Consider the following 17,002-nt stretch of genomic DNA (forward strand, 5'->3'; position numbering starts at 1 on the left):
GTGTGTGTGTGTGTGTGTGTGTGTGTGTGTGTGCATATATGTGTGTGTGTGTGCACGCGTGCGCGTGTGTGTGTGCATATGTGTGTGTGTGTGTGCGTGCATGCGTGCGTGCGTGCGTGTGTGCGTGCGTGCGTGTGTGTGTGTGTGTGTGCTAGTCTGTACACACAGTGTAAATAAGTGATGCTCTCTGTACCAGCAGATGAAAATATATCTCATTGCCCATCAGGACTTTATCATATTGATATGCTGATGTTATGGTCATTTCACATGTCCTGAAGCAATACAGTAACTATCTAATGTATTATAATATAACTGTGCCACGCCGTTACCGTGACGATACTAAGCTGTTGTATAATGCTGTACTGTATTGCCATAGCAGTGCCATCGCCATGACGATACCATGGTGTTAGGTTGCTGTAGGGTTGACTTGGTGTTGCTGTAGGATCACCATGGTAATTGCCACGGCGTTACTATGGTGCCGCTAAACCGTAACGTTGCTATGGTGTTGCTACAGTACCGCCATGCTCTGTGAGTGCTGTTTGCGTGGGAACAGTGTACTTGATTCTGACGTGAGCCATAGGGGATTATGGGTAAATGTGAGGAGATAGCTGAGGAGATTAGAGGAGGACAGGGTGGCTGACACCAGACTTTAACTTAGTCTGTTCCCAGACCTGTTTATGATTTCAGAGGACAACAGAGTGGCTGACACCAGGCTTTAACTTAGTCTGGTCCCAGGCCTGTTTATGCTTTCAGAGGACAACAGAGTGGCTGACACCAGACTTTAACTTAGTTTGTTCCCAGACCTGTTTATGCTTTCAGAGGACAACAGGGTGGCTGACACCAGGCTTTAACTTAGTCTGTTCCCAGACCTGTTTATGATTTCAGAGGACAACAGGGTGGCTGACACCAGGCTTTAACTTAGTCTGGTCCCAGGCCTGTTTATGATTTCAGAGGACAACAGGGTGGCTGACACCAGGCTTTAACTTAGTCTGGTCCCAGGCCTGTTTATGATTTCAGAGGACAACAGAGTGGCTGACACCAGGCTTTAACTTAGTCTGGTCCCAGGCCTGTTTATGCTTTCAGAGGACAACAGAGTGGCTGACACCAGGCTTTAACTTAGTCTGGTCCCAGGCCTGTTTATGCTTTCAGAGGACAACAGAGTGGCTGACACCAGGCTTTAACCTAGTCTGGTCCCAGGCCTGTTTATGCTGTCATGACAACTCCTTGTTGCCATTGTCCTCCGCCAGGTGGCTTCATTCCTAGATGACATGCAGTCCTCAATCAGTCAATGCAGACAGAATCATAGCGCTATCTGATGTAAGACAATGCCTTGTCGGAGACGGCACAACCTTTTCTGGAACCAGGCTCAACAAGGTCAATGACAACAGGACCAGACCTGGAACCAGGCTAAGGTCAATGACGGGACCAGGTCTGGAACCAGGTTTATGACAACAGGGCCAGATCTGGTACCAGGTTTATGTCAACAGGGCCAGATCTGGTACCAGGATTATGTCAACAGGACCAGATCTGTTCCTGTTGGTCTGGTACCAGGTTTATGTCAACAGATCTGGTACCAGGTGTATGTCAACAGGGCCAGACCTGGTACCAGGTTTATGTCAACAGGGCCAGATCTGGTACCAGGTTTATGTCAACAGGGCCAGATCTGGTACCAGGTTTATGTCAACAGGGCCAGATCTGGTACCAGGTTTATGTCAACAGGGCCAGATCTGGTACCAGGTTTATGTCAACAGGGCCAGATCTGGTACCAGGTTTATGTCAACAGGGCCAGATCTGTTCCTGTTGGTCTGGAACCAGGTTTATGTCAACAGATCTGGTACCAGGTGTATGTCAACAGGACCAGTTCTGGAACAAGGTTTAGGTCAACAGGACCTGTTCTGGTACCAGGTTTAGGTCAACAGGGTGGAAGATACAAGGCTGTTTGTTTCTTCAGGGGAGAATAAAACTTCAAAAAAATACAACTGGTGTCTGAGTTCTCTCTTTCTTTGTCTTTGTCTCTTTATTTCTCTGTCTTTTCTCGTTCTCTCGCTCTGTGTGTGTGTTTACCTGTCCGTCCGTCCGTCTGTCTAGAACAAAGTTACTGAAACCAGCTGAACGTCTGATAAACTACAGGCTCTGAGTGTGACTACTAGTCAACCCTGTTGAAGTTGTATGTCTTTTAGATCGAGCAACAGTCCTCAGAACATCAACCTTTTTATTTATTTGGTTTATTTCACCTTTATTTAACCAGGTAGGCAAGTTGAGATCAAGTTCTCATTTATAACTGCGACCTGGCCAAGATAAAGCAAAGCAGTTCGACACATACAACAACACAGAGTTACACATGGAAGCGTACAGTCAATAACACAATAGAAAAATAGTCTATACAGTGCCTTGCGAAAGTATTCGGCCCCCTTGAACTTTGCAACCTTTTGCCACATTTCAGGCTTCAAACGTAAAGATATAAAACTGTATTTTTTTGTGAAGAATCAACAACAAGTGGGACACAATCATGAAGTGGAACGACATTTATTGGATATTTCAAACTTTTTTAACAAATCAAAAACTGAAAAATTGGGCGTGCAAAATTATTCAGCCCCTTTACTTTCAGTGCACCAAACTCTCTCCAGAAGTTCAGTGAGGATCTCTGAATGATCCAATGTTGACCTAAATGACTAATGATGATAAATACAATCCACCTGTGTGTAATCAAGTCTCCAGATAAATGCACCTGCACTGTGATAGTCTCAGAGGTCCGTTAAAAGCGCAGAGAGCATCATGAAGAACAAGGAACACACCAGGCAGGTCCGAGATACTGTTGTGAAGAAGTTTAAAGCCGGATTTGGATACAAAAAGATTTCCCAAGCTTTAAACATCCCAAGGAGCACTGTGCAAGCGATAATATTGAAATGGAAGGACGTATCAGACCACTGCAAATCTACCAAGACCTGGCCGTCCCTCTAAACTTTCAGCTCATACAAGGAGAAGACTGATCAGAGATGCAGCCAAGAGGCCCATGATCACTCTGGATGAACTGCAGAGATCTACAGCTGAGGTGGGAGACTCTGTCCATAGGACAACAATCAGTCGTATATTGCACAAATCTGGCCTTTATGGAAGAGTGGGAAGAAGAAAGCCATTTCTTAAAGATATCCATAAAACGTGTCGTTTAAAGTTTGCCACAAGCCACCTGGGAGACACACCAAACATGTGGAAGAAGGTGCTCTGGTCAGATGAAACCAAAATTGAACTTTTTGGCAACAATGCAAAACGTTATGTTTGGCGTAAAAGCAACACAGCTCATCACCCTGAACACACTTTCCCCACTGTCAAACATGGTGTTGGCAGCATCATGGTTTGGGCCTGCTTTTCTTCAGCAGGGACAGGGAAGATGGTTAAAATTGATGGGAAGATGGATGGAGCCAAATACAGGACCATTCTGGAAGAAAACCTGATGGAGTCTGCAAAAGACCTGAGACTGGGACGGAGATTTGTCTTCCAACAAGACAATGATCCAAAACATAAAGCAAAATCTACAATGGAATGGTTCAAAAATAAACATATCCAGGTGTTAGAATGGCCAAGTCAAAGTCCAGACCTGAATCCAATCGAGAATCTGTGGAAAGAACTGAAAACTGCTGTTCACAAATGCTCTCCATCCAACCTCACTGAGCTCGAGCTGTTTTGCAAGGAGGAATGGGAAAACATTTCGGTCTCTCGATGTGCAAAACTGATAGAGACATACCCCAAGCGACTTACAGCTGTAATCACAGCAAAAGGTGGCGCTACAAAGTATTAACTTAAGGGGGCTGAATAATTTTGCACGCCCAATTTTTCATTTGTTAAAAAAGTTTGAAATATACAATAAATCTCGTTCCACTTCATGATTGTGTCCCACTTGTTGTTGATTCTTCACAAAAAAAGACAGTTTTATATCTTTATGTTTGAAGCCTGAAATGTGGACACTGTCACCACCGATAAATCTACGATAATCGATCATTTCAATAAGCATTTTTCTACAGCTGGCCATGCTTTCCACCTGGCTACCCCAACCCCGGTCAACAGCCCTGCGCTCCCCACAGCAACTCGTCCAAACCTCCCCCACTTCTCCTTCACCCAAATCCAGATAGCTGGTGTTCTGAAAGAGCTGCAAGATCTGGACCCCTACAAATCAGCCGAGCTAGACAATCAGGCTAGACACCCTTTCTTTGTAAAATGATCTGCCGAAATTGTTGCAACCCCTATTACTAGCCTGTTCAACCTCTCTTTCGTATGGCCTGAGATTCCCATAGATTGGAAATCTGCCGCGATCATCCCCCTCTTCAAATAGGGAGACACTCACCCAAACTTCTACAGACCTATAGCTATCCTACCCTGTCTTTCTAAGGTCTTCGAAAGCCAAGTTAACAAACAGATTACCGACCATTTCGAATCTCACCGTACCTTCTCTGCTATGCAATCTGGTTTCCGAGCTGGTCATGGGTGCACCTCAGCCACGCTCAAGGTCCTAAATGATATCATAACCGCCATTGATAAGAGACAGTACTGTGCAGCTGTCTTCATCGACCTGGCCAAGGCTTTCGACTCTGTCAATCACAACATTCTTATTTGCAGACTTAACAGCCTTGGTTTCTCAAATGACTGCCTACTCAACAAATTGGATGCAGTCTATCACAGTGCCATCCGTTTTGTCACCAACGCCCCATATACTACCCACCACTGCGACCTGTATGTTCTTGTTGGCTGGCCCACGCTTCATACTCGTCGCCAAACCCACTGGCTCCAGGTCATCTACAAGTCTCTGACAGTGTACTTCACTCTACCACTCTTGAAGCACTAACACACAGTATCCACCACTGATTTTCACATTACGCACACGTACAACACGACAGACTATTCTCCCACTAGTTATTCCTCAGCATGGCCACTAAGTGGCGCTGTTGAACTGATGTAGAACCTGTAGATCTTTTTAAAGAGCTGAATAGACTGAATAGTAGAGTAGATAATTGTTCATATTTGGCTAGACATGCAGCACAATATAGTTTACTGTTGACCATATCTATATTATTATTTGCATTTGTTGATGCTTCTAAGTGGCTGTTTGATAAAGGTCTGCTTAGACTGAAACACAATATATTTGTATAATTTATATCCAATTAATATGTTTAATAATGTTTTGTAATGTTGAGAGGGTCGTGTCTCACCATGTGACGTGGGACTAAGAATATGGATATCAATAATCTAGAATGTGGGTATCAGGAATCTAGAATGTGGGTATCAATAATCTATAATGTGGGTATAAGGAATCTAGAATGTGGGTATCAAGAATCTAGAATGTGGGTATAAGGAATCTAGAATATGGGTATCAGGAATCTAGAACGTGGGTATCAAGAATCTAGAATGTGGATATCAGGAATCTAGAATGTAGGCATCAGGAATCTAGAATGTGGGTATCAGGAATCTAGAACGTAGGTATCAGGAATCTAGAATGTAGGTATCAGGAATCTAGGGTACAGTTTCAACTGGCACCCTATTCCTTATATGAGAGAGACAGAGACCAGCCCAACAAGACCCGGAGGGCAGAAGGTGGAGATGGACGGTTGTCTGAGAGAGCAGGCTGCTCTACGGACTGAGGTGAGAGAACTTAAAGAGGAGAGAGAGGAACACATGGCACAGATAACAGCACTAAAGGAGGATGGGAGAAAGCTGAGGTGTGACAGAGAGCAGAACACTCCCCCAGAGAAGCCAGCAGAACAGCCCACCTCAGACCCAGACCACAAACTCAACACCACAATTGGACACACAACACAGGACACACCAACCCAAGCCAGAGATTGTGTGCATCATTGACTCAAATGGCAAATACATGCCCAAACACTAGACATGCCCTGGAGCTGTTGTCAGAGGACAAACACTAGGCCCTGGAGCTGTTGTCAGAGGACAAACACTAGGCCCTGGAGCTGTTGTCAGAGGACAAACACTAGGCCCTGGAGCTGTTGTCAGAGGACAAACACTAGGCCCTGGAGCTGTTGTCAGAGGACAAACACTAGGCCCTGGAGCTGTTGTCAGAGGACAAACACTAGGCCCTGGAGCTGTTGTCAGAGGACAAACACTAGACATGTCCTGGAGCTGTTGTCAGAGGACAAACACTAGACATGTCCTGGAGCTGTTGTCAGAGGACAAACACTAGGCCCTGGAGCTGTTGTCAGAGGACAAACACTAGACATGCCCTGGAGCTGTTGTCAGAGGACAAACACTAGACATGCCCTGGAGCTGTTGTCAGAGGACAAACACTAGGCCCTGGAGCTGTTGTCAGAGGACAAACACTAGGCCCTGGAGCTGTTGTCAGAGGACAAACACTAGGCCCTGGAGCTGTTGTCAGAGGACAAACACTAGGCCCTGGAGCTGTTGTCAGAGGACAAACACTAGGCCCTAGAGCTGTTGTCAGAGGACAAACACTAGGCCCTGGAGCTGTTGTCAGAGGACAAACACTAGGCCCTGGAGCTGTTGTCAGAGGACAAACACTAGACATGCCCTGGAGCTGTTGTCAGAGGACAAACACCAGGTCCTGGAGCTGTTGTCAGAGGACAAACACTAGGTATGTCCTGGAGCTGTTGTCAGAGGACAAACACTAGACATGTCCTGGAGCTGTTGTCAGAGGACAGACTAGGGTCCCCCAGCCACATCATAATTCACATGGACACAAATGACCTGAGAGCCCAGCAGGAAAGGGTGGCCACAGTAATCAAGGGAATGATTGAAAAAGCTTCTTCCCCTTTCCCAACGCACAAGTGGTTATCTCCACCCTGCTACCATGAAAATACTTTCATCCTGCCACCATACAGCAGGTGAATGCAAGCATTTAGCGAGACTGTTCCTCAAAACATAATGTATACCTGGCCCACCACTCCACCCTGGACTATAACAGCCTTTATGACCAGGTCCACCTCTACAAGGCAGCAATCCCAACTTTTGCCAGGACCTTGAAGGACGTCACCCTCAACGGTAGCCCCAGCACCTCACACAGGAGCAACAGAGCAACGGACATCCCGAACAGACCAGCGAGATACCCTCCCAGACCTGCAAGACCTGCACCGAGAGAACCCACGCCAAGAGGACCTACACCCAGACCACAACATCACCAGCCACACCCCAACCAACTCAGACCACCCAAAGCCAACCCTGGCCACACCCTATATAGGCCCCCCATATCAGAACTATGCCCCTTGTGCCCACCACATGCCCCTGCAGCCAGGACCTCAACATGACAGCAGGACATATGCCCAGGTCGTGAGCAGAGCAACAGGCCCAACCCCCACTAATACACCCGCCCAAGCCTCATCCTGCAACCTAAGAGGTACGTTTAGTGACTTGCAAAAGTATTCACCCCCCCTTGGCATGTTTCCTATTTTGTTGCCTTACATCCTGGAATTAAACAGGATTTTTGGGGCTTTGTATCATTTCATTTACACAACATACACTTTGAAGATGACAAATATTTTTTTATTTTGAAACAAACAAGAAATAGGACAAAAAACAGACAACTAATCACCCCCCCCCCGCCACCCCCCGCCCACCCCCCCCCCCCCCCCCCGCCACCCCCCGCCCACCCCCGCCCATAGTCAATACTTTGTAGAGACAACTTTTGCAGTAATTACAGCTGCAAGTCTCTTTGGGTATGTGTCTATAAGCTTGGCACATCTAGCCACTGGGATTTTTGCCCATTCTTCAAGGGTAAACTGCACCAGCTCTTTCAAGTTGGATGGGTTCCGCTGGTGTACAACAATCTTGAAGACATACAACAGATTCTCAATTGGATTGAGTTCTGGGCTTTGACTAGGCCATTCCAAGACATTTAAATATTTCCCCTTAAACCACTGGAGTGTTGCTTTAGCAGTGCGCTTAGGGTCATTGTCCTGTTGGAAGGTGAACCTCCGTCCCAGTCTCAAATCTCTGGAAGACTGAAACAGGTTTCTCTCAAGAAGTCCATGTATTTAGCGCCATGCATCATTCCTTTAATTCTGACCCGTTTCCCAGTCCCTTCCGATGGAAAATGTTCTGCCTTATTATTATTGGACCATGCTGGTCATTTATGAACATTTGAACATCTTGGCCATGTTCTGTTATAATCTCCACTTGGCAGAGCCAGAAGAGGACTGGCCCCCCACATAGCCTGGTTCCTCTCTAGGTTTCTTCCTAGGTTTTGGCCTTTCTAGGGAGTTTTTCCTAGCCTCCGTGCTTCTACACCTGCATTGCTTGCTGTTTGGGGTTTTAGGCTGGGTTTCTGTACAGCACTTTGAGATATCAGCTGATGTACGAAGGGCTATATAAATACATTTGATTTGATTTGATTTGAAAAACATACCCACAGCATGATGCTGCCACCACCATGCTTCACTGTGGGGATGGGGTTCTCGGGTGATGGGAGGTGTTGGGTTTGTACCAGACATAGCGTTTTCCTTGATGGCCAAAAAGCTCCAGTTTAGTCTTATCTGACCAGAGTACCTTCTTCCATATGTTTGGGGAGTCTCCCACATGCCTTTTGGCAAACACCAAATGTGTTTGCTTATATTTTTTTCTGGCCACTCGTCCGTAAAGCCAAGCTCTGTGGAGTGTACGGCTTAAAGTGGTCCTATGGACAGATACTCCAATATCCACCATGGAGCTTTGCAGCTCCTTCAGGGTTATCTTTGGTCTCATTGTTGCCTCTCTGATTAATGCCCTCCTTGCCTGGTCTGTGAGTTTTGGTGGGCGGCCCTCTTTTGGCAGGTTTTTTGTAGTGTCATATACTTTCCATTTTTTTTAAATAATGGATTTAAATGGTGCTCCATGGAATGTTCAAAGTTTCTAATATTTTCTTTATAACCCAACCCTGATCTGTACTTCTCCATGACCTTGTCCCTGGGAGAGCACCTTGGTCTTCATGGTGCCCCTTGCTTAGCGGTGTTGCAGACACTGGGACCTTTTAGAACAGCTGTATATATACTGAGATCATGTGACACATCATGTGACACTTAGATTGCACACAGGTGGACTTCATAAACTAATCATGTGACTTCTGAATGTAATTAGTTGCACCAGATCTTATTTAGGGGCTTCATAGCAAAGTGGGGATACAAATGAACAAATGAACAAATGAACAAATGAACAAATGAACAAATGAACAAATGCACAAATGAACAAATGAACAAATGAACAAATGAACAAATGAACAAATGAACAAATGAACAAATGAACAAATGAACAAATGAACAAATGAACAAATGCACATATGAACATATGAACAAATGCACATATGAACATATGAACAAATGCACATATGAACATATGAACAAATGCACATATGAACATATGAACAAATGCACATATGAACATATGAACAAATGCACATATGAACATATGAACAAATGCACATATGAACATATGAACAAATGCACATATGAACATATGAACAAATGCACATATGAACATATGAACAAATGCACATATGAACATATGAACAAATGCACATATGAACATATGAACAAATGCACATATGAACATATGAACAAATGCACATATGAACATATGCACGCACCACTTTTCAGTTTTTTTTATTATATATTTATTTTTAAAACAAGTTCGTTTTTTCATTTCACTTCACCAATTTGGACTATTGTGTGTATGTCCATTAAATGAAATCCAAAATAAAAATCGATTTAGATTACAGGTTGTAATGCAACAAAATAGGAAAAATGCCAAGGGGGGTGAATACCTGCAGGGCACTGTATCAGATGCTCAACATGCTCTGCTCACACCTACTGTAATGGTCTGGGCCTGAACCACACAGAAACAACACTAGACACTATGGAACACAAAGCTTTTACTGTGTCATCCTGGAATATACAAGGTCTGAGATCATCTGCCTTTGGCCTAAAGAGCAGGAAGCCAGACTTCATCAAAGATTTTGGAAATACAGACATTGTCGTCCTACAAGAAATATGGTATAAAGGAGAGAGACCCACTGGCTGCCCTCTAGGTTACAGAGAGCTGGTAGTCTCATCCATCAAACTACCAGGTGGGTGGTATAGAGGAGACGGACCCACTGGTTACCCTCTAGGTTTCAGAGAGCTGGTGGTCCCATCCACCACACTACCAGGTGGGTGGTATAGAGGAGACGGACCCACTGGTTGCCCTCTAGGTTTCAGAGAGCTGGTGGTCCCATCCACCACACTACCAGGTGGGTGGTATAGAGGAGACGGACCCACTGGTTGCCCTCTAGGTTACAGAGAGCTGGTAGTCCCATCTACCAAAACAGGGAAGAGGCTCTAGGTGCTAATTTGATACAGAGCAGACCTAACTCACTCTATTAAATTAGTCAAAACAGGAACATTTTACATCTGATTTACCCAATAAATGAATGGGAGTTTATATACAGAGTGTGTGACTCTCTTTATTTTCATAGTTTATAGTTTATTCGCCATTAGTCAGCACCTCTACATAAAATCATTTCCTCTGGGTGTGTGCCAGCTCATGTTTTTTTATTAGAAATTAAAAAGGAAATGATCTCCACAGAGAAAAATGTCCTCCTGTGTGTTACCTATATCCCCCCCAATAGAATCACAATACTTTAATGAAGACAGCTTCTCCATCCTAGAGGGGGAGATAAATCATTTCTAGGCCCAGGGACATGTACTAGTCTGGGGTGACTTAAACACCATCCTAGAGGGGGAGATAAATCATTTCTAGGCCCAGGGACATGTACTAGTCTGGGGTGACTTAAACGCCATCCTAGAGGGGGAGATAAATCATTTCTAGGCCCAGGGACATGTACTAGTCTGGGGTGACTTAAACGCCATCCTAGAGGGGGAGATAAATCATTTCTAGGCCCAGGGACATGTACTAGTCTGGGGTGACTTAAACACCATCCTAGAGGGGGAGATAAATCATTTCTAGGCCCAGGGACATGTACTAGTCTGGGGTGACTTAAACACCATCCTAGAGGGGGAGATAAATCATTTCTAGGCCCAGGGACATGTACTAGTCTGGGGTGACTTAAACACCATCCTAGAGGGGGAGATAAATCATTTCTAGGCCCAGGGACATGTACTAGTCTGGGGGAGACTTAAACACCATCCTAGAGGGGGAGATAAATCATTTCTAGGCCCAGGGACATGTACTAGTCTGGGGTGACTTAAACGCCATCCTAGAGGGGGAGATAAATAATTTCTAGGCCCAGGGACATGTACTAGTCTGGGGGAGACTTAAACGCCATCCTAGAGGGGGAGATAAATCATTTCTAGGCCCAGGGACATGTACTAGTCTGGGGTGACTTAAACGCCAGGGGCCTCGTTTATAAAACGGACGTATGATCAAATTTGATCTTAAGTATGACTTACGCAGAAAACCACGTATAAGTAGTTATTTATAAAACCTTACTTTGACGTTGAAATTATCTTATCTCTACATAAAGTCTAGACTTGAGGTAAGTGATTGTCGTGCTGGTTATGAGACTTTTATCTCCCTCACCAACTTTAAACATCTGCTATCTGAGCAGCTGACCGATCGCTGCAGCTGTACATAGTCCATCGGTATATAGCCCACCCAATTTACCTACCTCATCCCCATACTGTTTTTATTTATTTACTTTTCTGCTCTTTTGCACACCAATATCTCTACCTATACATGACCATCTGATCATTTATCACTCCAGTGTTAATCTGCTAAATTGTAATTATTCACCTACCTCCTCATGCCTTTTGCACACAATGTATATAGACTCCCCCTTTGGTTTCTACTGTGTTATTGACTTGTGTATTGTTTACTCCATGTGTAACTCTTTGTTGTCTGCTCACACTGCTATGCTTTATCTTGGCCAGGTCGCAGTTGCAAATGAGAACTTGTTCTCAACTAGCCTACCTGGTTAAATAAAGGTGTTCTCAACTAGCCTACCTGGTTAAATAAAGGTGTTCTCAACTAGCCTACCTGGTTAAATAAAGGTGTTCTCAACTAGCCTACCTGGTTAAATAAAGGTGTTCTCAACTAGCCTACCTGGTTAAATAAAGGTGTTCTCAACTAGCCTACCTGGTTAAATAAAGGTGTTCTCAACTAGCCTACCTGGTTAAATAAAGGTGTTCTCAACTAGCCTACCTGGTTAAATAAAGGTGAAATAAAATAAAAAAAATAAAATTAAAATAAAATGTTGGGCTAATCTTTTCCCAGTTTAATAAGGTCAGACCATTTCTTTTTCACATCAGCCACAGTTCTGTCTTGCTGCCCCACCTGGTTCACTGCAGGGGGGTCCCACTCCCAAGATACCTGTTTTGGCTTTGCAGCTGCATCCCACTCTCTGTTTGGCTTTGTTTGTTAACCCACTATTTAGTCCACTGAATAATACGTCTTGCCTGTCTTCAGTCTCCTCTCCCATCGCCGTGATCTCGTCTTCCAAAAAGTTTCATTTTCTCTTTTGGTTCCTGACTAAACCCTCATTTGTGCAGGGGAAATCGCCGATTGTAAGGCACGTTCAGGTGCCATCAATGCTAAGTTAATTTGAGATTTATAGATCACAGGTGTCTAAATTACAAATGGGCTTCTTAGAAGCGGCCTAAGCAAGGTTTTTTTATGCTCAGTATATTTTATGAATCGAGAGTAAGCACACTGTCGGTAATTATCTTACGACTAAGTTCAAATATAAATCTAATATTATTATTTTTTTAAGAGAGGCCCCAGAATTGGACAAGAACCTGACACCCTCATCACACAGCATTCCCTCCCCAATATGCCCCCCTAGACACAACTATGACAACATAACCAACAAAAACGTGTCACAACTCCTGCAGCTCTGTCGCACGCTGGGTATGTACATAGTCAATGGTAGGCTTCGAGGGGACTCCTATGGTAGGTACACCTATAGCTCATCTCTTGGCAGTAGTACTGTAGACTACTTTATCACTGACCTCAACCCAGAGTCTCTCAGAGCGTTCACAGTCAGCCCACTGACACCCCAATCAGACTACAGCAAAATCACAGTCTACTTGAACAGAGCAATACTCAATCATGAGGCATCAAAGCCAAAGGAACTGAATAATATTAAGAAATGCTGTAGATGGAAGGGAAGTAGTGTAGAAACCTGCCAGAAAACTGTTAGGCAACAATACATTCAACCTTTCTAGACAATTTCCTGGACAAAATAGGTGTAAAAGGTGTAAAACGTGGCAGTATATTTGACCTCTCAGCTTCACTATCAAAAAAACCCCAATTCAAGCAGACAACCTAAAAAAATCAATAACAATGACAAATGGTTTGATGAAGAACGCAAAAACCTAAGAAAGAAATGGAGAAACCTGTCCTACCAAAAACATAGAGACCCAGAAAAGTCCTTGCCTTCACTATGGTGAATCACTAAAACAATACAGAAATACACTATGGAAAAAGAAGGAACTGCGCTGGGCTTACCCTGGTTGGCCTGTCATGACCCCACTATTTCGTGGCAACAGAGGGCTCTCAAGGGGTGGTCACGAGAGTGCTCAGGGAGGTGTGTGGGGGTTTCCATTGGTGCGACTACGGTGGAAAGTCCAGACCACCGTGCGCATCCCCAGAATATGCCGATTTGGCTCCCGCCTTCTGTAAGAAGAGGGCGACTAAATTACCACCTCATCGATGGGGGGATTGTGCGATAAATTTCCTGATAGACGCAGCACTTCCCAGGAGTCATGTGTGTCCTCTGTCCCAGGAGGAGACGGTGGCTATGGAAACATGTGTCTCTGAATCCCTGGGGCAGGGATACATTTAGCCCTCCACTTCACCTGCCTCCTCGAGTTTCTTTTTTGTGAAGAAGAAGGATGGAGGTCTGCACCCGTGTATTGACTATCGAGGGATCAATCAGATTACTGTGAAGTACAGCTACCCGCTGCCTCTCATAGCCAGTGTGACAGAGTCATTGCATGGGGCGTACTTCTTCACCAAACTAGATCTCAGGAGCGCTTACAACCTGGTGCGTATCTGGGAGGGGGACGAGTGGAAGACGGCATTTAGTACCGCCTCGGGGCACTATGAGTACCTTGTGTGGTATATTACAACAATGCATAAGAAAAGTAGCAGTGAAAATCACTTACATTACACATATGAAAATAAATGTACCTCTGAATGGAACCAGTTGCTACTTGTTACTTCAGGCCCAGTGTTGTAGAGGTATTGCAGATGCTCCACCCACTTCTCCCAGACTTCTCTTATGGCTCCACCCACTTCCCCCAGACCTCTCTTATGGCCGCCAGATGCTCCACCCACTTCTCCCAGACCTCTCTTATGGCCGCCAGATGCTCCACCCACTTCTCCCAGACCTCTCTTATGGCTGCCAGTTTGTCTCTCGCATGTCTTGCAGATCTTGGTTATCGAATCGTGGCATTATTGAGAAAGTGTGAAAGACTTTCAGTGGCATCGTGTCACGGAAAATCGCCCTTCCACTCTCTGCACGCCAGAGACTACATGTAGCCTCGCCTCGGGACCTATACACACCTGCTAAGATTAGCAGCCCTTTGTAGGCACACAGGTCAATTTCATCCATCCTTTTCCAGTTGTCTCCATATTTACGGAAACCCTTTTTTCGATGGCTGATGTGATGAACATGTAGAATGTTCAGGAGATGTCCTGGGCATGGGCAACTGCATGTCTTGTGGGCCCTGGGGTCATCATTATGACATTTTGTACTTCCATCCTGCCTTGGTTGTCATATGGTGACAAGGACCATGTTATTTTGCTGTTCTTTGACAAAAATATCTCTCTTTCAGCTCGGGGGATTTCTTCTTCATCTGAAGATGATGCGTCGTGCTCTGGGTTGTATTCTTCCCCATCTTCTTCTTCATCTGAAGATGATGCATCGTGCTCTGGGTTGTATTCTTCACCATCTTCTTCTTCATCTGAAGATGATGCATCGTGCTCTGGGTTGTATTCTTCACCATCTTCTTCTTCAGATACCTCCTCCTCTTCTAAATCATTGTTCTCTTGTTCCTCCTGGACATCTGAAAGAATCAGATTTACGACCTGTTGGGCACTGAAACTCATGGCATCTGAATAAATCAGACCTGCACTCATGGCTTCAGCAGAGAGAGAACTGGGGGGGACGGTCATCTGCAGCACCTTTATAGCCTCTGTCTGCATTCCCCATTAGTAAACAACGCTTTCAAGAAATGTTTATTTTGTCGGAAATGTTGTTTATTTTGTCAATGAACTTGAGACATGTGTGGGATCATGGAGGGGAGATTCTGCACACAAACATTTTAGTTTAGTCTGAGTTCAATCAGCAGCAAAGGCGATGTTTCACTTTTTCTAATGTTGGGGTCACTCAAGGAAAAGTCATCAAATTTCAAGTAGAAAAATATAATTTAGCGTCATTTTTTACATCATCCTCAGCTCTGGCATATTTCCCAATATTTGGAACCAAGGACCGATCACCACAATCCACAAAAGTGGAGAAGAATTTGACCCCAGTAACTACCGTGAGATATGCACCAACAGCAACCTTGGGAAAATCCTCTGCATGATCATTGACAGCAGACTCGTACATTTCCTAAGCGAAAACAATGTACTGAAAAAAATGTGAAATTGGTGTTTTAAAATATTATCATACGACAGACCACGTATTCACCCTGCACACCCTAATTGACAAACAAACAAAACAAAACAAAAGTCTTCTCATGCTTTGTTGATTTCGAAAAAGTTGTTGACTCAATTTGGCCTGCTATACAAATTGATGGAAAGATGTGTTGAGGGAAAAACATGCAACATTATAAAATCCGCAAACATGAAGTGTGCGGTCATAATGGGGAAAAACACACATATTTCTTTCCAAGGGGTGAGACAGGGATGCAGCTTAAGCCCCACCCTCTTCAACATATCTATAAACAAATTAGCGAGGGCACTAGAACAGTCTGCAGCACCCGGCCTCCCCCTACTACAATCTGAAGTCAAATGTCTACTGTTTGCTGATGATCTGGTGCTTCTGTCACCAACCAAGGAGGGCCTACAGCAGCACCTAGATCTTCTGCACTGATTCTGCCAGACCTGGGCCCTGACAGTAAATCTCAGTAAGACCAAAATAATGGTGTTCCAAAAAAGGTCCAGTTGCCAGGACCACAAATATAAATTCCATTTAGACACTGTTGCCCTAGAGCACACAAAAAACTATACATACCTTGGCCTAAACATCAGCGCCACAGGTAACTTCCACAAAGCTGTGAACGATCTGAGAGACAAGGCCAGAAGAGCCTTCTATGCCATCAAAAGGAACATAAAGTTCAACATACCAATTAGGATCTGGCTAAAAATACTTGAATCAGTTAAACATGAGGTCTGGGGTCCGCTCACCAACCAAGAATTCACAAAATGGTCAAACACCAAATTGAGACGCTTCATGCAGAATTTGGCAAAAATATCCTCTGTGTACAACGTAAAACACCAACCAATGCATGCAGAGCAGAATTAGGCCGATACCCGCTAATATTCAAAATCCAGAAAAGAGCCATCAAATTCTACAACCACCTAAAAGGAAGCAATTCCCAAACCTTCCATAACAAAGCCATCACCTACAGAGAGATGAACCTGGAGAAGAGTCCCCTAAGCAAGCTGGTCCTGGGGCTCTGTTCACAAACACAAACACACCCTACAGAGCCCCAGGACAGCAACACAATTAGACCCAACCAAATCATGAGAAAACAAAAAGATAATTACTTGACACATTGGAAAGAATTAACAAAAAAACAGAGCAAACTAGAATGCTATTTGGACCTACACAGAGAGTACACAGCGGCAGAATACCTGACCACTGTGACTGACCCAAAATTAAGGAAAGCTTTGACTATGTACAGACTCAGTGAGCATAGCCTTGCTATTGAGAAAGGCCGCCGTAGGCAGACATGGCTCTCAAGAGAAGACAGGCTATGTGCTCACTGCCCACAAAATGAGGTGGAAACTGAGCTGCACTTCCTAACCTCCTGTCCAATGTATGACCATATTAGAGAGACATATTTCC

The 17,002-nt window shown here is 44.5% G+C and overlaps 1 protein-coding gene across 1 annotated transcript in view; it reads left to right on the forward strand.

Annotated features, from left to right (window-relative positions):
* Positions 1 to 1,983, forward strand: part of stard13a (StAR related lipid transfer domain containing 13a) — a 23,957-nt gene extending 21,974 nt beyond the window's left edge. The window contains exon 14 of the mRNA XM_031808738.1: positions 1 to 1,983. This exon is cut by the window's left edge and continues 1,821 nt beyond it. The gene's annotated coding sequence lies outside the window, so the exon portion shown is untranslated.
* Positions 1,984 to 17,002: the final 15,019 nt, after the last annotated feature.

Source organism: Oncorhynchus kisutch, linkage group LG29, assembly GCF_002021735.2.
Source record: "Oncorhynchus kisutch isolate 150728-3 linkage group LG29, Okis_V2, whole genome shotgun sequence".
In the NCBI taxonomy this organism is placed as follows: domain Eukaryota; kingdom Metazoa; phylum Chordata; class Actinopteri; order Salmoniformes; family Salmonidae; genus Oncorhynchus; species Oncorhynchus kisutch.